The sequence below is a fragment of the Lathyrus oleraceus genome, chromosome 1 (genome assembly GCF_024323335.1).
Source record: "Lathyrus oleraceus cultivar Zhongwan6 chromosome 1, CAAS_Psat_ZW6_1.0, whole genome shotgun sequence".
NCBI lineage: Eukaryota > Viridiplantae > Streptophyta > Magnoliopsida > Fabales > Fabaceae > Lathyrus > Lathyrus oleraceus.
The window spans coordinates 188,508,236-188,530,114 of record NC_066579.1 but is presented as its reverse complement, the minus strand read 5'-3'; the positions used below and the strand labels follow the sequence as shown (position 1 = coordinate 188,530,114).

At 36.0% G+C, this 21,879-nt stretch overlaps 1 long non-coding RNA gene across 1 annotated transcript; it reads left to right on the top strand.

The window, feature by feature from the left end:
• Positions 1 to 12,344: 12,344 nt before the first annotated feature.
• Positions 12,345 to 13,964, top strand: LOC127126798 (uncharacterized). The gene is made up of 2 exons (XR_007805091.1): positions 12,345 to 13,016; positions 13,648 to 13,964. It is a non-coding gene; the product is annotated as an uncharacterized LOC127126798 (long non-coding RNA).
• Positions 13,965 to 21,879: the final 7,915 nt, after the last annotated feature.

The following is a 21,879-nucleotide window of genomic DNA, read 5'->3' as shown; positions in this document are numbered from 1 at the left end:
ATAGCATTTACTACCAAACACATGGAAGTATTTTACAATAGGTCTTCTTCCCTTCCAGACTTCATATAAAGTGGTTGAGGTCCTTTTTCTCAAGGTTACTCTGTTGTGAACATAACAAGCATTCTTCATAGCTTCAGCCCAAAAGTGGTAAGGCAACTTCTTAGCATGAATCATAGCTCTAGAAAATTCTTGGAGAGTTCTATTTTTCCTTTCCACCACACCATTCTGCTGAGGGGTAATGGGAGAAGATAACTCATGTCCAGTCCCTTCAGATGAACAGAAATCAACAAATTTACTGTTTTCAAATTCTTTCCCATTACCACTTCTGATTCTGATAACATGACTCTCTCTTTCTCTTTGAAGTCTTTGGCAAAGGTATTTGAACACATAAAACACATCAGATTTTTCCCTTATAAAATTCACCCAGGTATATCTGGAGAAGTCATCCACCACAACATAAGCATACCTTTTTCCATCAAGACTTTCCACCTGCACAGGCCACATCAAGTCCATGTGGAGAAGTTCCAGCACTTTAGATGTGGTGTCATGTTTGATCTTCTGATGTGACATCTTTGTCTGCTTTCCAATCTAACATTCACCATATACTCTTCCTTCTTCAATCTTTAATTTTGGGATTCCTCTGACAATTTCAACAGATATGATCCTCTTCATCCCTTTAAGATGCAGATGACCCCGGTTTTTGATGCCATAGCTTCACTTTTTCTCTTTAGCTAGAGCACATATTGATGAATAGTTAGTTTCTTGAGGAATCCACATGTAGCAGTTGTCCTTAGATCTGACTCCTCTCATGATCACTTCATTTTTTGCATTAGTAACCAAGCATTCAGTTTTTGTGAAGTTCACATTGAGACCTTGATCACATAGTTGACTGATGTTGATCAGGTTTGCAGTCAATCCTTTAACAAGCAACACATTATCAAGGTTAGGAACTCCATAGCAGTTTAGCTTTCCGATCCCCTTGATTTTACCCTTTGCTCCATCACCAAAAGTTACATAGCTGGTGACATGTGATTGGAGGTCAACCAGCAAATTTTTTCTTCCAGTCATGTGTTTGGAGCATCCACTGTCAAAGTACCAATCTTCTTTGGCTGAGACTCTGAAGGAAGTGTGAGCTATCAAGTTAGTAGCACCAACCCTAGGAACCCATTGTTTTCTGTTAGAAGAGATGTGTTGTTTGGGTCTAGGTTGATGAGTAGGACTGGGATAACCATACAACCTAAAGCAGAATGGTTTTATGTGACCAAATTTCCCACAGTAATGACATCTCCATCTTTGGTATTTTCCTTTTGAGTGCTTATGTTGTCTTCCCTTGTGATGTTAAGACACCTGATGTGACGTCTTTGGTTTTCTATCAGAGGGACTACAATCAGGAGAAGATTCATTGAACCCAAGGCCAGTCATGTCTCCTTCCATTTTTCCAGCCTGGAGGATTTTGTCTAAGGTGTCAGATCCACTGTTTAGCATTCTGACAGACTTAGTCATCTCATCCAGTTTGGAATTCAGGAACAAGGCTTCAATCTTCAAATTAGAAATGGTTTCTAAGTGTTCTGTCTTCTCAGCCTCTAATTGGGTTATCAGTTTCTTCTGATTCTCCACTTGTTGACACACTTTTTCACTTCTGAAACACAACTTCCTGTAAGAAGTAGCTAATTCATCAAAGGTTAATTCATCATCACTGGAATCTTCATTAGTATCACATCTCCCAGTCAAGGCAATCACAAGATTGGCAGATTCTCCTTCTGTTTCACTTTCAGAGTCATCATCAGACCAAGTAGCAGCAAGACTCTTCTTCTGTTTCTTGAGATAGGTCCTATATTCAGCTCTAATGTGACCATACCCTTCACATTCATGGAACTGAATTCCTTTGCCCTGTTTGGATTTTTCTTCAGATCTTGTTCTTCTTCCAGAATCATTGGACCTACTGATGTCAAATGAGTTGTTCTTGACATTAGACTTTGACCTCACATCCATCCTCTTCAGGATTTTGTTGAATTGTCTTCCAAGTAACACTAAGTTATTTGACATACCTTCATCAGTATCCTGACTACTTTCTTCCTTTTTATCTTCGGTGTTGGACACAAAGGCTATGCTTTTGACTTTCTTTTCAGATCCATCACTCATTCCTAACTCGAATGTTTGGAGGGATCCAATTAGCACATCCACTCCCATCTTGCAGATATCTTGAGATTCTTCTATGGTTGTCACTTTCATGGCAAATCTTTTGGGAAGTGACCTGAGAATTTTCCTCACAAGCTTTTCATCTGACATCTTCTTACCCAGGGAACCCGAGGAATTAGCAATCTCAAGAATATTCATATGGAAATCATGAATACTTTCATCTTCTTTCATCCTTAAATTTTCAAACTTGGTAGTAAGCAGCTGCAATCTAGACATCTTCACTCTAGAGGTACCTTCATTAGTGGTTTTGAGAATATCCCAAGCATCTTTAGCCACCTCACAATTGCTCACCAGTCTGAATATGTTCTTATCAATCCCATTGAATATACCATCCAATGCTTTAGAGTTTCCAAGAGCTAGTTCATCCTCCTCCTTGGTCCATTCTTCCTCAGGCTTCTTATCAATTGTAACTTCTCCATCCTTAGTAATGAAAGGATGTTCCCAGCCTGTTAGAACAGCTTTCCAAGTCTTATTGTCCAAAGATTTCAAGAAGGCTACCATCTGAGGTTTCCAGTAATCATAGTTAGATCCACCCAGAATTGGTGGTCTGTTTACAGATCCTCCGTCTCTGTCCATAGTACCAGAAAATAACGTCCCAAGATCTCACCCAGAACCAGAGCAGGATGCCTGCTCTGATACCAATTGAAATTCTGGTATCATATATGAGATGTCGAAGGTAATGTCACGACACTAATATCTGAGCAACAAGTGAAATATGAACATAATAAAAACCAGGAAACAATTGAAAAACGACACAAGCAATTGTTAACCCAGTTCCGTGCAAACACACCTACGTCTGGGGGCTACCAAGCCAGGAAGGAAATCCACTAAACAGAATTAGTTCAAAGACTCTCAGCAAACAACTTCAAGTTACAGTATTTTCACCTAATCTCTACCCGTGTGATTTCTATCTAAGAACTCTTAGACATGAGACCCTACTCACTTCCCCTCAATCACATCAGTGATACTAGAACAAATACCAAAAAGAAAGAAGACACACTTCAAGGACACACACTTGATCTTGCTTAAAAGCTTCAATCAAGTAAACAAATACACTCATACTTCAAAGCTTATAGTGGACAAATTATAACTCAAAAACTCAATCCAATTCACACATCAACAAGATGGATGAATGGCTCACAATTCATAAACGTACATAAGACTAAAACCCTAATACTCACTCACTTCACCGTTCGTCTTTTCTATATCTAAAACAGGGTTTACATAGTCTTTAAATAGAAGCTTTCTAAATGGGCCTGGGCAGCATGAAACCCTAATTCTATTTATTGCGTATTCCCTAAGAAATAGCAGCGAATCATTCCTTTTCGGGAGACAGAATATTCTGGCTTTAAATAGAATTACTCCTTGAATAATGCATGCAATCTCCACATAAGCACACAAAGACTTGCATGAAAAGTGCAACAATAAAATACATAACATTCAGACTGAATTTCTGTATGCACATGTCATAACATCGGGTCTGACATCTTGAATAAATCCTACACAACCATATCAAACAACATGCAGAAAGTTGATATCACATGTCAAGACTACAAGCGTGACATCTTGTGATAACACTAAGTTTTACCAAAATTGATGCCAATTCATAGAACCAATAGTAGGACTTAGGATCTTCGTCAAACTTTGGTCAATTGTTTAATCAAAAGTCAACAGTTGACCAAAAGTTAACTATTGGTCAAACATTGATTTTTTCCATGTAGTTTTATTCTGATTTTTTTGTAATGTTTTTTGAATATTTAAATGTGAAGTTTGACTTTGTATGGTTGACTTTCTATTGTAACTTTTTCTTTAAGTAATGCAAAAAGATTTCCCTTAAATTTTGAATTTAAATTTGAATGCTTTGAATTTTGAACTTTGAGATAATCCAATTGAATGACGCACTTTAATCATAAATTGATAGTCCAGGTTAAAGTAAGAACTCCGCAAGACTTAGTCAATTGTTTGACCAAAAGTCAACCGTGTCATGAATAGCTTCCAAATCTTTATTTTCCATGATATGCATCAATTTAATAGCCATAGCTTGAATATGAAATGGATAGACTTCCAAGTAAGCCAAAAAGTTAACTTTCAAAGTCAACTTTGACCAAAAAGTTGATTGTACCGTAATATATTATTTTCCAAGTAAACCCACCAAGAACCTAATATAGGAGACTTGGAATTGAATAAAGCCTTGATCCAATAACATCCAATGGAATTCACAATATCTTGTTCCATAAGTACCAATAAGAGCACCCATTATAGTAATCTGATCAAATTCTCAATATCTCAAATGTTGAGACAATCTAGTTGAAATCATGAACCTCTTGAACCAATGGTGTTACCTTATGCAAATGAATGAAAATGAATGTTAAGAGGGATACGCAGATGAATTGAAGACCATAAGCCAGGTAAAATGAGAATAGGCAGGGTAACATTTGAGGTATGTTAGTTGCCCCTATTTAATAATCTTAAAACCTGAATATACGAATGGTGACGGCCTTCGGGCATTCGAGGTAGAAGAGGATGAAATTTAAAGACCTAAAAATGTGTCCTTTGAAAAGAAAGAAAATAAATAGTTGTGAGTTTTTGTGGAGATTATTAGTTGATGACTGACTGAAATACTTTGTTGGGGAATAGATCAGTCGTAAAAGAGATGTTTGTGGTCATATTTTGCATGTTGTATGATTTTCTATGAATTATGCATGAAGTGCTTATGCTTGACTTGCATGTTATGCAATGGTGCGGATTGTTAGGTATATGATATTTGCGACCACTTCCTTGAACTGGTCAACAATGATATCTTGCATTACATGGGCATCATTAAGTACCTTCATCAAAGTTGCTCGATGAGCCGCTAAGCTCAAGAGCAGTAATAGGATAGAGATTTTAGATGGTGTTTGACCTAATTGGTCCATAATCTTAAAGTTGCTCTTCCAAATTAGCATGAGGAATTCCTCACTTTCATTGGGAGAGATATTATCTTTGTGAGGTTCCAGCTGTGCCTCCACGTATACTACTCCTTTTCTCTTGGAAAGAGTAGCTTTTGCTGGCTTGTTCATAACATCTTTCACCTTGGGTGGAGCAACCGGTGTAACCTTTTTATGAGGAACGGATGTTGGTACCCTCTCCTCCCGGGGAGAGCCTACTGGTATAATTTTCTCCTTAGGGAGAGTTGTTGAAGGTGGATTTGATTTCATTATAAATTTTTGGGCAAACGCACGACCACTCTGGGTCATTCCCCCAGTTCCCGCTATGTTGACGATTTCTGACTCAGAGAATATTATGGGCTTTCCTCCCACATAAGCAGTAGTTTCATACTTCTAAGGCACAACTTTGGTACTCTGGAAGGGGAAAGGATCTGGAATGCAAACATTTATATGTTGCAATAGTTTCTTCATGGGCACCTATATCTGTTTTTGTTTGTTGACAATATTGATTGGCTTAATAGTGGATACCTCTTCATTGACATATGTTTTGGTGAACTGGATCACACCCTGGTTCATCAAATTTTGTACATAATCTTTCAGTTTACTACACTGCTCTGGTTCCATTTGGTAGATGCCACAATCATTGTGCAAATCTTTAAGGAAACCATGGTCTTGTAGTATATTTCCAATAATTGACATCGGGGTCTTGAACTTGGCTATCTCTTTGATTACTTATGCATATTCTACCTCGTCAATTGCATTAATCACTGACCCATCATGGCCGGGTAAAGCATTCATCTTTATGTTCGATTGTTCTTCGGTAAAAGTTAGTAACTTTTGATCAATAAGCTCTTGAACTTTAGTCGTGAAAACATATAAATCTTTTGTAGAATATCCTATATATCATGCATGATAGGCGCATGAGGCATTGGGGTCATGATTAGGATGATATGGAAAAATAGCAGGCTTTATCTCTTTAGGCACAATATCCCCAACATGAATAAGAGAAGGCAGCAAGTGGGCATAAGACACTGGGATTTAATTGAAGTGAGGGCGTCTCCTCTCTCGACTGTTGTTCCATTGTCTATTATGACCTTGCCTCTGGCTTTGATTATTCTATACATACTGTTGATTATGTGGAATATGAGCCAGAGGACGTTGTTGGTATCCTGATAATGCTTGATATTGAAATGGAGGTTGCTAATATTGTGTTGCAACGATGTACGAGAACTGATAGTACGACATGAGAGCCATGGGTGCCTGGTATTATGGGTGAACATTGGCTATCATAACACTAGTCTCTCCCTATTTATTTTTTATAAAGTTTCCTTGAGGCTTCTTAGATCCTGCTTGATTACCAGTAACAGCACCTGGAGTTTTACCTATCTTCAGCCCGTTCTCTATGCATTCACCGATGTGACTAAGTCTGAGAAGTTAGATGACATGCTTCCAATCATCTTCTCAAAATACGAACCCTGGACCATATTCATGAAAATGTCAACGAGTTCAGAGTCAGATAAAGGAGGTTGAACTCGAGCTTCCATTTCCCTCCAACGATGTGTGTATTCTTTGAAGGATTCATTATTTCTCTGAGCTTGGTTTTGCAGTTGTAGTCTAGTTTAAGCCATATCGAGGTTGTATTTATATTGCTTTAAGAAAGCATCATAGATATTTTTCCAGGTTAGGATCTTGCTTCATTCCAACCCCATATACCAATCCAGAGACGCTCCTAACAAGTTGTCTTAGAAGCAATGGATCAACAAAGTGTCATTGTCAATATAAGAGGCCATTTTTCTGTAGTACATGGTTATATGGATTTTCAGACCGTTTGAGCACTTGTACTTTTGAAAGTCGGGAACCTTGAATTTTTGAGGCAACATAACATTGGGTACTAAACACAACTTTTTGGCATTCATTCCATGGGATGAGAATCCTTCTATGACCCTGATTCGTCCATCCAATAACTAGTAACCACATAAAGGATTGTTCATATTAGCATAGAGAAAACTTTGATTAGCGTACTGAATACCTTGAGGAGCATACTGAGGACCAGGATTAGCAAACATTGCACTAGGATTGGCAAATTGTTCCCCAAGATTAGAAAACTAGGCATATTATGCCCCATGGTTAGCAAATTGAGCGTATTATGCCCCGAGATTAGCATACTGAGCAATGGCGTTAGCACATTGTGCCCTAGAGTAGGCATATTATGGACCTGCATTAGTGTATGGTACCCTAGGATAAGCAGGTAGTGCTCTAGGATGAGCAAGTGGCACTTCAAGATGAGTAGGGTGAATGCCTAGTTGAGGATAATGTGTACTAGGTTGGATGTGTTGTAGAGGAATCTGGAAGTTGATGGGAGGACCAATGTATTCATTTTCTGTCCCAACTGGTGCTTCACCAGCCCTAGATACAGAATTCTGCTGAGGTTGATCTTGAGGAGCTTCGTTATTGTCGAGATCAATCACTGGTGGAGGAAAATTATGAGGTATTCCCCAAGGATGAGTGATATTATTCCCATTAACCTGGGGCTGAGTTCCTAGATGATTAAGAAAGAAAGATCCACCATTGAAATTTTTTTGAGTAAATTTATATGATGTTCCATAGGAATGGACAATGGAATTTCTACTAGGCCCAGTCAGAGATCCTTACTGGTTAGGTACAGGTTGAGCGACCGCTTCAGTTTCAATTGGAGTTTCAGTAGCAGTTGTTGTGTTATCCTTCTGAGTGCGAGGGAGTTCAAGAATCGTATCCATCTTTCCTTGGAACTGATCCAAGTTCGCCTTGTAAGTATTATTCTCTTATTCAATTTCTACCATTATCTTTTGACAATTAGCTCAAGTAAGATATCTTTGTCGGAGATCTATCGTCTTTTCAGGACGATGCAAAAGAGATGGTATGCGAATATTTGTTTTTGAATGAGATGCATGAATGTATGAATGTACGGATGCATGCAAAAAGGTTATTTTTAGTTTCCATGGAATCCTAAGATTTTGTCTATTGGTACGAGTAATCGTAAAGCATGAAAATAAATACAGTATATAAGACCAAAAGTTGTGCACTGTAGGTACTCTTTCTGCCAGTACTCATCTTCTTCGGAATGCTCAACAAAGACTAATACTTTTGGATTCCTTGAAAATGGTACGCGTATGCTAAATTAGTTTTTTTATGATGATATGATCTAATGATATGCAACATCGTAGGTTCAAAGGTTCTACATATTCTGGATAAATTGTATATAATTTTCAAGGTATAGGTTTAAAGGTTCGATGTATTCATGATTCTCAATGTAGGTAGAGTTTTAGGTTTCTTATAAAAAAAAACAATATCCCTATCACATGTAGGTTATAGTATTGAAAAAGGTGATTCCTAAAAGGCCTCCAGAGTCACGCATTCAAACTAAAATACCTTGTCATAGAAAATGCTTGCAGAATAATGGTACTTCCAAGTGAATCTAGTCTGAGTGTGGGTCTCGTGCCGACCCAACGCGCAAAATGTAGGTCAACATAAATATCCATGATTCTATCTTATATGTATACTCAAGCTCGGGTAGGGAGCTTTTCTCTCAAGTAGTATCATGAAACCCAGCCCATAATAGAGAATATAACAAATATCCAGAATATAATGAATATATAAAAGCAATAAAGGTGTAATAAAATAAACCAAGCAAAGCAATAAAGATAAACACTCAAACATAAAAAGAAAACAAACAAAGTTAGGCTTGACTTTCTTAGGAATCCCCCAAAAGAGCCTCCAGCTGTCGTGCCGCGAAAAATATCCGAGTGTATCGCACGCTCGAAATACAACAGAGTTGCCACTAAATTTTATTTATTCTAAGAGAACGGGAAAATATCATTAAAACCAAAAGGGAAGAGAAAAGGGGTAAGGAAGTCGGTTATGCAAGGGAAAGGTATGAGCATCCCTCACATATGTTTTACTCAGCAGGAACCATTTTAATTATGCTTTGTGCGGATGGGTGTTATTATCTAAAGGTTACTTGCGACTGGTTTAAATTAAGGGAAAAATAAGTGTTTAATAAGTTTGCTCGCCAAGATTTAGAAATCGTGTGCCTACGTATTCTCATGGTGCAATGAGAAAATCAGAGTTTTGTAGTTCATGGGGTAAAGTATGAGTATTTATTGGTTGATTCTAAGGAACGATGTTATAACTATATCCTAGAAGTGTTTTGACGTTAACTAATTAATCCTGGTTCAGATGCTCTAAACTATTAGTACAACTGCTAAGGAATGGATTATAATAGTTCTTTTATGAAAAGAAATTGATGTTTGGCATGAACAAAGGACAAATAATTGTAAAGGTCGTGTCTTAACCGAGGAAAAAGAATTGTAAAGAGCTTTTCTAAACTAGAGATTAACAAGGCAAACAGGAAGAAGAATAAGAGCTTTCCAAAATCAGGGGATTAACAAGGCAAATGGGAAAATGAATAAAAGTTTACATAAACCAGGGGATTAATAAGGCAAACAAGAAAAGGAAGAGGGTTTGACTAAACTACGAGATTAACAAAACAAACGGGAAGGAAGAAGAGTAGGGGTGTCAAAACCAAGAGGAGTTGTATTGAAACCAAGAGAGAATGATTATGGATTTTTTTTTACATTGACAGGAAGCTATACATCAGTGTCTGAATATTAGGGGAGAGAGAGTGTACACCCTCCTCCCTTTTCTTCCTTTTATAAGGAAAATTTGCCTTAATTTGAATTACACTAAAGTCTATGAATGGAGTTGAATACTTTGAAAAACTGGGGCATGCGCCCCGTATCTAAAGTATTCGTAATAAGGATAGGAATACACCCTCACATCCTTCTCCATTTCTTAAGGCTCGTGGCGCATGATTCACATTGTATTTGTTTAGTCTTTTAGTTTATTTTCAAAAGGAGATTTTAGTTTTACATATGCAAAGAAAAATATATGATTACAAGAATTTGAGTATCAAAAATGGGGAATGAGGCCTAATGTTGTCCTAATTCAAATTAAGTGATTAAGGGACTTTTGATCACTTAATTGAATAAACTCTTAAGAGATAATGCACGTGTTTTTTTTATTCTCTAAGGTTTTTTATCATTCAATTAACCCAAAGGATTAATTAAGTAATATCCTAAAGTCATTAATTCAACTAATTGACCAAATTAATTTTAATCAATTAACTAAATCAAGACAAAGGGGAATCATGCAAGACCAACGTCAAACAATATTTCACAAGCATCAAGCAAGAAATGATCATCATGATTTTTGTGATTTTTTTTATTTAAAGAAAATAAATTAAGATCACAAAACCCTAATTCCCAATTAATAAATCTAAATCCTAAAATTTAACTGGACTTAATTACCATTAGGAATCAAATGGGTGCGTTAGAGGTACTGTCGAAAACGAGAGTCCATCACGCTCCTGGTTCGGTTCCTTCATTAGGGCCTGGGATATTGCAATCTTAAATGAAGATGATATCCTCATCAGAAAAGTCAAACTTCACTGGCTGGTAACCCTCCACGAGTTGATGGGCAAGGTAGTCAGACAAGACACTCCCCTTGATAACTTTTTGTGTTACATATTGGATGTCGTACTCGATTAACATCATTTTCCACCGAGCAATTCTTCCTCTAATAGAGGGCTTCTCAATAATGTACTTTATTGGATCCATTTTGGATATCAACAAAGTTGTATGGAAAATCATATATTATCTTTATTAGACGATAAGTCTATATCGTCTAACCAAACCTTCTAATGAAAAAATCAGATATGCGTATGAGTACCAATAGTATGATAATAATTCACAAGTTGGTTTATCAATACTTCGCACTAAATTGAATACTCTACTATAATAACTATCTATCTTCAATGTCAACAATACACTAAAGACTAGTTGACACAATTCGTCAAACACTTAGCGTGCAATCAACAAAGTTTGGATATTTGTATAGTGTTTGTAGTTTTTAGAAGCCAATCACTATCAAATGGTAAGTGATTACTACAAAAACACAATTTTACAAAGAATTCAAGAGTTATTATCCAAACAATGTTTATCAAGAGATCAAAGTAATTAATAATTTTTGAACCAAAAAATAATTGAGAGAGAGAGGGAGTACACAAGGATTTGTTTGGGCTGATTGATAAGTTGTTGGTAGAGTCGTCTGCTTGTTGCATTGTTGCTTTGAAGGGAGAGACTTAACAATCACATGATTTGGTTTGTGTTAATGTCTATGAATAGAGATGAATACGATGGGCAACTGGGTCATTTGTCTCGTACCCAAATATATTCATAATGAGTTAATGGAATTCTCCACTCTCATTCACTCCCTATTTCTTAAGGCTCATGTCACACAATTTTAATCTTGATTGGCAAACTCTTGAAGAGACACCTTTGATAAGCCTTGTATAATCCACTGTTTGATTTGACTGGGATGCCTTGAATGAAAGTCTGAACTTGAGGCCTTGAGATCCACAACTTACAAAAAGAGTCTTATCAAGTGATCAAGGGATTTTTTATCACTTGAGTAGATTGTAAGATTATACATGATCAAAGGATTTAGTTAATCAAAATTGTTTTTGATCAACTTGAATTAAGGGTTTGAATTAATTTGACAATTATGGTTAACATAGTCTAAGGGTTAAAATTATGCACAAGCTATTCCTAAGAGCTCATGCCAAGATTACAATCATATTAATCAGATACCTCGTGAAAATCAACTCGATTAAACTAGCTAATTATTCTAAGTCAATTATGACCTAGAGGGATCATGCATTGCTAAGACAAAATAACCCTAAGGGTAAAAAGATCAAATCTCATGGATATACAATTAGGAATAATGTTAAACCCTAATCATCATTAGCCTAACTAAAAATCATAAAAATATAATCAAATTCTAAAATTAATTATCTTAATCAATTTTCAAAACCTAATTACTCTTAGAAATCTAACTAGGTTCTAAAATTAACTAATATTCTAATTAATCCTAATTATCATTCTAATTAAAATCCTAAATCTAATTACCTCAAGATCCTAATTAATCCTGAAATTAATCAAGCTAATTAAACTAATCCTAATTAAAATTCTCTAATTGGCCTAAACCAAAAAGCAATTAACAACAATGGGCTCAGATGGGGGTGCAGTCCCTGTACAGGGTGGCTTCAGGAAGCAGTTCATGTGAGCTTAGAAGCCAAACCCAAATGTCCAAAACGCAGCAGTGTATGGGGTGTAGAGTACATGTGGGATTGTTGCAACCAAAGTTTGGGCCTTAGTCCCAAACCCAAACACACGCCCAAGGACTCAAACTCGGTTCAACTATGGCCTTCTAGTTCAGGTCAAGACTTCTTCAGCTCAAACATAATGTCGCGCCGAATCTGGTTTTCCTCCATTAAAACACCGGCTTAGCATCTCACGCGATGCAAAACAAACGAAACAGAGGTTCTCCATCTCACGACCGTGATTCTCCAATCTTCATCATCTGAAACGAGCCTCCAAGTGTGCATATTCGAAGGCTCAACATACTGCTTCATCTTCATGTCTTCAACCTTATTTCATGCTCGTGGGTTTATGGATTTTGAACGGGAACAAAATTAAGAAAAAAGGCTCCAACATCAAATCACTTTTTGAAGTCCAATATCAACAACTCGAATCATCATTGCGCGTGCATGAAAATGAAAAGAACAGGAATCTAAGTCGAAGCGAGAACTTACCAGATTGAGATTTGTTGCAAACAAGAATGGAGTACTCTTTCTCCTTTGTTTTGATTTGGGATGCTTCAATCCAATCTTCTTCTCCTTTTGTTCTTTGTATGTTGATGAGTGGTTGAGAATTTGATGCAGAGTGAGGTTGAGAGTTTGATGTAGAGTGCTATGAACTTATGAAATATGCAGAATGATTCCTGAACCTTGATGTGAGTGAATCAACAGGCTATATAGTATTTGGAATTAACAGAGATTAACTCTGCTAATTTTCAATCAGTTAGAAGTTTCCAAATTCTGTTAAAACAAACTGTTATGAGTTAGTTATAGAAAATTGCAATTTGAACTGATATCTGTTAATTTCCATGTTGTTAATTTTGTTAGAAGTTTGGTATCTGTTATATTTCTGTTAAAAAATCAGTTCAAATTGATTGAATTCAGTTAAGCAGTCAGAAGTTAGAAAAATTGAGTTATTTGTTAGGTGACTTCTCTTATGATGTTAGATGTTAATTGGATTAGCCTCAATCAATTAAGCTTGGTCCTTGTTAAATATGCTACAAACTTGATGAAATAGTTAGTTTGTTTAACAATTAGCATCCTATGAGTTAGTTTTGTGAGTTGGATTTGTAATCCTCATGAAATGCATAGGAACCTCTCTTTGAAAAGAACAAACTTTGCACTGTTAAATGCTGCTCAGTAGGACCAATGAAATAAAAAGCTTGCCTCCAATTCATTTTAAACTCTTGTCGAAATATTGTTCCTGTTAAGTTGTTGTTTTTTATGTCTTGATTTTGGATGATACTTCATGGTGGACTCACCTTACCATGTATGGATTATTTGTAGGTCATGGAGATTCGGTTTGCACTATGAGATGGGAGCTGCATAATGTCCCTTGGATTGCGTTGGAAGGAAATGGTCATGAAGAAAAAGTGGTTGAATAATGGATGTGTTTCCATGGGTTATGCATCCGATTTGAGGAAAATTGTAGATTAGGAATTAGAACTATTAGAACTAGGTCACATGTTAAGTAGTACTTGTTTTTTTTTTTTAATTTGCTCATTTGTAAAGTGTAACGGTATTAACATGGGTTATGTACTTTGAATCTTGAATTTGAACTAGATGTTGGAAATTGAAAGAAAAGAAAAGTCCTTGAATGTTTAGATTGGCATATGGAAATGGATTTGAATGTGCATTGATTTGTATTAAATGTTATTTTGAATTATTTAATTTTAATTTGGAAAGTTACATTGAATGATTAGAATTTGAATTTGTATGAGACTTGGATCTTTGTAACGATGAATGTTGTTGAATTGGATGAGAAGAAAAATTAAATGAGTGATATGAATTAAATCAAATGGCATAATGAATGTACATGATTAATGACACCAAAAATCAAGAAAATTGGACCTATGAATAGATGGTTGACCAAAGTCAAATGTGGATCTTAAATCAGGGTTTTCTTGTTTGTATGGACTTGTGTTAATAATGGTAAACATGAACCCTGATTAAAACATAGATGGACCCATAATGATGTCCTAAAATGGCTCAGGAATCTTGATGGATCAAAAGCAAACCAAAGGCCCAAAAGATCAATGTATTGATGCAAGCATGAATCCAAGAACCAATGACCAATGATTAACACCATATGAATAAGAGACATGATCTTGAAAGAACCAGAAGGATGTATAGGTTTAGTTGCCAAGATGTATGACAAGAGCCTCCCCCAATGGGCCTGGGTTTCAGTCAATCCATGGTTCCAAGTCAAACTCTACTAGCACAAATCTTCAAGCATCTGGGATTAGGGTTTCAATGACACATACCCTTAAATCAAGGCCTTTGAATGGATCAGGATGCTTCCCAACTAGGGTTTAGAAATCAAGACAAGGCCCATGGAACATAGTCAAATGCCTTTACCCCAAAATCATTAGGAAATTAGGGTTTGAGACCCTTGAGGAGTACCATGATGGAACCTGGTTGAATTCATGTTCATAAGATAAGTTAATTAGGGTTTCACATCCCCTATGATCAGATAAATACCCAAGCCATACCTTTAGGGTTTGATTCATACATAAACCCTAGCTTTGCAATCCAAGAGCTTTGAATCTATAGTGATCAACTGGTGGATGAATGATTGATGCACATGCATGAAACATGAGTGTATGTAGATGATTCTCAAGTTAATGGTTGAGTGAAAAGATGAAAAGGGGGTAAATTTTAGGGTACAACACCATGGAGTGCCATGGATGTAAGGGGTGTTAATACCTTCCCCTTGCATAACCGGCTTCCTTACCCAGTATCTCTTTTCCTGGGTTTTATCGATGTTTTCCCTTTCCTTGGGAATAAATAAAGTTCAATGGCGACTATGTTGTATGTTTGAGCATGCGATGCGTTCGGGTATATTTCCTCTAGCTCCAACGGCTACCTGTGAACCAATTTTCAAGTTATTGAGAATCAAACAATCATGTGGACGACAATTGCCAATGGGCATTTGAAAAAATAAAGAAATACTTGCAGGAACCATCGATCTTAATACCACTTGCTCTGGGTAGGCCTTTAATCATGTATCTCACTTTATTTGATGAATCAATGGGTTGTCTACTTGGTTAACAAGACAACACAAACAGAAAAGAACATGTCATTTACTATCTGAGCAACAAGTTCACTGAGTGTGAGACCAGATACCCACTCTTAGAGAATACTTGATGTGCTCTAGCTTGGGTTGCTCGACGCCTAAGATAATACATGGTTTTCCATACTACTTTGTTGATATCCAAAATGGATCCAATAAAGTACATATTTGAAAAGCCTGTTGTCACTAGAAGAATTGCTCGGTGGCAAATGTTATTGGCAGAGTATGACATCCAGTATGTTACCCCAAAATCCATCAAAAAGAGTATGTTATCTGACTATCTAACTCATAAACATGTGGAAGGTTATCAACCAATGAGGTTTGACTGTCCAAATGAAGACATCTTGTTCATCAGAGATTATGAAGTTCCAGGCCTTGACGAAGGACCCGAACCAGGATCGCGACGGACGCTCGTGTTCGGCAGTGCTTCAAATGCTCATGGGATTGGGGAAATTCTCACTTCTCCAACTAGTTTTCACCTTCCTTTCACTACAAGATTATGTTTTGACTACACCAACAATATGAAAAAATCACATTATTGCATGGCACACATAACTTCACGCATCATGAAAAAATCAAACATACATTGCATATATCATGCATATCAAATATTTGTATTGCGGATGATCTATTTCCCCAACATAATGTTTTAGTCAATCCCTAACAGATAAATGTACAGAAGCCTACCTATCATTTCATATCCCCAATTAATAAGTCCCCATGATACACTTACCTTCTTTACACTACATCCATTATATTCTCAACAGACAAATTTTTGGATATTCTTGTATTTAATCCTCTTCTACCTTAAACTCTCGAAAATCTATCGTCATTCATACACTCATGTCCAAGATGATTAAATAGAGGCAACTGTCATACCCCAAAATTTACCCTACTTTTTTTTCATTTTTATTTGCCTCATGATCGTCACTTCATCTGCATATCCATAATCATTTAAAGCATTCATTTAAAGTAGCATTTTAAAAATAAAACAACAAGCATCATTGATTCAAAGGTCCTTGTTATTTATGCCTAATACTGAGCTAGGGTTTTCTCTAGGGATTCAACCTATGGAGTATTGGTGATACAGTTGACTAGGGAGATTCATCTCTTGAACTTTATGCTTGTGGAACCCTAATTCATGAAATATGATCCTTGGTCACAATGGATTGCATCATGGTATTGATCTTTGGAAGCAATGACCAGGTTTGCTTTTGGTCAATCAAAAGTCAACTTTAGGGTTGACTATCTATTGACCATTCTTTATGGAAATCCTACATGGCTAGTTTGCTTGGTTGTTCAGTTGACTCACGGCTTTTCAATGTGGACTCAAGTCAAAGAAATCAAAATAACATTCTTGGTTAAATTCAAGAGTCATTCAAGTTAATTTCAAGTGCAAATTTCAATTTTTTGTTTGAGCTCGTGTTTATAGAAGGAAAGCATATTACTTGGAACACAAGTTGCGCATATTAATTCATTTCAAAAAATCCATTATCATGACATAATATCAAATCACATTACAAAATTACACAATTTTTACATGTTTTTGACCTAGGGTTGACTTTTGGCCAAATGTTGACTTTTTGGTCAAATAGTTGACCAAAGTCAACTATCTAATCCTAAGACCTAGTCCCCAATTTTTCTTCATTTATAAGCCATTCCTTCATTGTGCATACAAGTCTTAAAAATTCTTCACTATACCATGACTTGCTCTGGCAATCTCATGCACTGCCCCATGAAACTCCATGCTCTAACAACTCCCTTTTTTGTAGGTCTTGATCCCGGGATCTAGGCAAAATCCTATGATTTTGCATTGGTCACACCACCTATTGGTTAACGCCACACGCTCTTTGGTTCATATACACCTATCATATGGATTCAAATAACACAACATTTGGTCCAAACAATACTTCCACAACACAGAAACAACACTTTCTCATTTCACAGTTGTTCTACACTTCAAGCAACTCCTTTACAATTTAACCAATTTCTTTTGTATTCAAGTTAAACAACTCTTTTTTTTCTTCTATCACATAAATCTTTTAAAAACAATTTTATTTTATTTTCACAAAAAAACGTTATAATTCGTTCCTTAGCAGTCATACCAAAAGCTTACAACATCCGAACAAGGATCATAATTAGCTAACGTCTACACACTTCTAAGATACAATTATAATTATTCCCTTAAATTAACCTGTCGCATCTCAAAAAATACGATTCCTCGCGATGGTCGCGGAAAAAATTACGTTCGAACAGAGTCGCCACCGAACTTTATTTATCCCAATGAAGGAATAGGAAAATATCGATAAAACCTTTAGGAAATGGAATAATGGTCGTCGCAACCATATTCGGGTTCGGGAGTGGATTACGTAATGGGAAGGTATTAGCACCCCTTACGTCCGTTGTACTCAACGGGAACCTTTTAGTTCTAATGTGCGTTTCGAGTGTTAATTTATGTTTGTTTGTTATCTTTGGGTTATAAAATATTAGAAATTGAAATGGAGGAGAACCTCAGAAAGGGAAAGGGGAGGTTTTTTATTAGTGTGCTCGCGAAGATACAGCAATCTCCTGCCTATGTATCCTTATGGTATAATAAGGAAATCAGAGCATTCGTAGTTCGGGGAACTACGGTGGATTGGTGTCTTTTATCGAACAGCTGTTTAGATCGCGTTCTACAGGCTAAATGCTGGCTTGTCTACTCTCGGCGGAGGCTTAAGCATTGGTTTGTTGTGCGCATTAGAAAGGATTAAACAATGTTCTTTCTGAAAAGAGTTTTGGTCACACGAGGGTGACAAGTTGGATTAATATGTTGGATATTTTGATTGGTTTCGATAGCACGAGGGCGAGAAAAGATAGATTTGATGTGTTAAGGTATTTTGGTTGGATGACGATTACTCAGATAGTCGAGTAAGAAAACTCGTATCCTAATAACCGGGAAAGGGAATAGAAGACTCTAGACCACCTCCCTTTTCATCCTTAATTATAAAAGGAGTTTGATAATAGTTAAGGTGTTTTGGCTAGATGACGATTACTCGGATAATCGAGCAAGACAACTCGTACCCTAACAGTCGGGAAAGGGAATAGAAGACTCTAAACCACTTTCTGTTTCATCTGAGTAATTATGAAAATAGGTTTATGTATGGTTGGTATTTTTAGAATAAACAACAAGTACTTGAATGACCGAGTAAGAAAACTCATATCCAAGCATTTGAGAAGAGGAGTTGAAAGCTCAAAACCATCTCCTTTTTCGTATAGTTTGTTAAGAAAATGATTTGATTAAATTGTGTGTTTGTGGAAAAAATGACAATTGTTCGACTGACCGAGTAAGAGAACTAGTATTCAAACAATTGAGGAGAGAAGTTGAAAACTCAAAGTCATATCCCTTTTCATTTAGCTTATTATGAAAATAATTTGATTTAATCGGGTTTAGAAGTTTGTGGAGGAACGACAATTATTTGACTAACCAAGTAAGAGAACTTGTATTCAAATAGTCGAGGAGAAAAATTGAAGACTCAAAGTTATCTCCCTTTTGGTTTCTTGTTATAAAAGGATTTGATTTGTTTGTGCTTAAATGGATTAGAAATGACGACCATTTGACTAACCGAGTAAGAAAACTCATATTCAAATAATCGAGGAGAGGAGTTGAAAACTCAAAACCATCCCCCTTTTTATTTTCAAATGAAGTGTTGATTAGATGTGATTAAGTATTTTAATTTAACTTTCGATGTTGGATCGAGGTTTTAAAATTTTCATTTTTGTGAATGAATTGAATTTATTTAGTGAATAATCCATCTAATCGATTAATTAAAACCGAATAGGTCTCATTGTAAGAAGGCCCAAGAGTAAGCCATGTGAGGTTGATGGCGATGCTTTTACAAGCGATCGACTTACACAGGTGATTTGAAAATGGGCTCGACTTTGAATCGAGAAATATGTGATTTATTTTAAAATCGGATCGGATTATTTTAAAATTGATGAAAGCGACGTGATTTTGTCACAATTATAACATGTCATTTCGTGTACACTCAAGGTTCGATATAAACAAATAGATAAAAAATAATCATGCACATACACTCTTCAAGATAAATAAACATCTAAACTATGAAGGACACTTGTGATTCTATAATCAATTAATTAATTGAATGTTTAACGAATTATTTTATTTTAATTAAATAATAAGTAGTAATAAAAAATGAATATAACCAAATGATTAAATATTAATAATGATAACAACCATATAATTGTGTATTTACTTTTAAAAATTAATAATAATAATAATAATAATAGTAATATAATTACATACTTACTATTTATATATAAAAAAAATATTAACAATAGTATAATTTCGAATATAAAATAAAATAATATTAACAATAGTATAATTATAATTTCGAAAATAAAATAAATAAATCAAAGCATTGTTCTATTCTAATGATCAAAGAAATTAGTGTAAATCAAAGCATTGTTCTATTCTAAACTGTGGGGGTGTGAACAGTCAAGGAACATGGGCCTAAGAGCAAAGGCAAACCCAGGAAGGGTCTGGTCAACCTTGTTGACCCAGGAGACTCATCTTTTGGACGGTGACAAGTGTCCAGGGTTGGTGACACTTGTCACCACTATCCTCACGCTTCCATCGGCAATCTTAAAAACAAAATAGGGAAGATAAAACATCACTTTTTAATTTCCACTCTCTCTCTTCAATTTCCAACCCTAAACAAAACACTCTGCGCAGAGCGTCTCTCTCTCTGACCCCTTCGTCGGAGAAGAGAGCGGCGGGCGGTCGTCTGCGACGGTGCCGCCTCAACCTCGCGGTGGTTCAACCCCACGAAACCCTACCTTAACCAAAACGACCCTTCTGAGTTCACATCCAGGCTCAGATTTCCCAAAAGTAACTTCAATCGCCCAGATTGGAGATTTTAAATGCAACCCTAACACCTCAACCAAACCAACAACAACAAGGGTTTGAAGCAAACAAGGACAGAGGCTTGGCATGCGTTAAGGATCCGGTCATGAAGGCAATGCGAAAAGAAGGAAACGAGAGGATAGGAAACCAACCTGAAACTTAGTCCGACGGCTGCGCTCTCAACGGAACCAGGTAGACAAACCCTCTTTTCAATATCCTTCCTCTGTTTTCGCTTTTTGATGATGGTGAAGTACTTTTCTTTTTATGATTTGTTGGATTTTCGAATATTGTTTGATGTTCTTAACGAGAGTTGTTTTTGATTCTCTCTGGGATTTCAAAAAAATCTTCTCTGTTTAGTTTTTAGGGTTTTTTTGAAATATATCCTGATGTGTTCTCCCGTATTCTCTCTCTCTCTCTTGTTGTTGACTTCTGTCCATTTATCTGTCCAACTGGTGAACTTTTAAAGTCTTGAAGAAAACTCTTTTTTCAGTTTGTCCCATCCCAGATTATGTGGGATTCGATTTCTATTGATTTATTATTGTTTTAGACCAATTTTTGACATGCTTTTTGGATGTTCAATTTAGCCTTCTGGATAAAGTATTAAACTGAATAATTTATTTAGTTATTTTTCAGTTCTTTAAGCGCTTTTGGAAAGGGCTTTTTAATTAAGATGTTTTTCTCTCTGCAGGTTACAACTTGAAGTGACCTTGATGGAATGGAAGGTGGCTGCGTGAAGCTTCAAGAAAGCAAGTTTGAGGCGTACCAGTTCCAAGGAGAGTTCAGCGGTTTACTGGCTTTGGTCTCTTGGGCAATGGTTTTTTTTTGGGAATTCGTTCCTATCTATTGAAATTGCAACAACATTCTTATTAAATTAAGATGTAATTAATTAGTTTTTTTAGGTTAAATGTATATTTGGGATTATTGGATTAAATTTTAACTATGTAATTACCTTTTAAGCATTCAAAACTTATCTCAATATTTCTAGTTATGCTAATCAATTAAATCATTTTGAACTTTGTCCTCTTATTTCAATTGGCAACCTACTTGGGCCACCATGAACATTCAACCAAAAATTGCCTCTAGCATGTTATCATTAATAAAAAAAAACCGTGACCAAGAATTTAAAACAAGACATGTCAATGTAATTTCAACTCTAAAAACAATACACTTTCAACTTAGGTACAAAGAAACCAAATGGGGACTTAATTTAAAAACAACACAATTCTAACTTCAACACATGAAATCTAAATATGGTGCTTTAATTTAAAACCAACGCATACATGCCTCAAAACAATGCAAATTTAATTTAGGAACCTATGAAGGACTTAGAACTTGGCATAAATATTTGGGATGTGTAAATGGACTAATAAATAGTAACCATAGAAATAATAACATGACTCTTAATACTTACTAATAAGAAAATAGATTTTGGATTATTAGTGTAAAAAGATTCAAACCACATTTTAAATTATGAACACGCTTATGCAAATGGGCCTTTGAAACAAAGACATCTCATGGGTAAACCACAAATGGCCGGACAAAA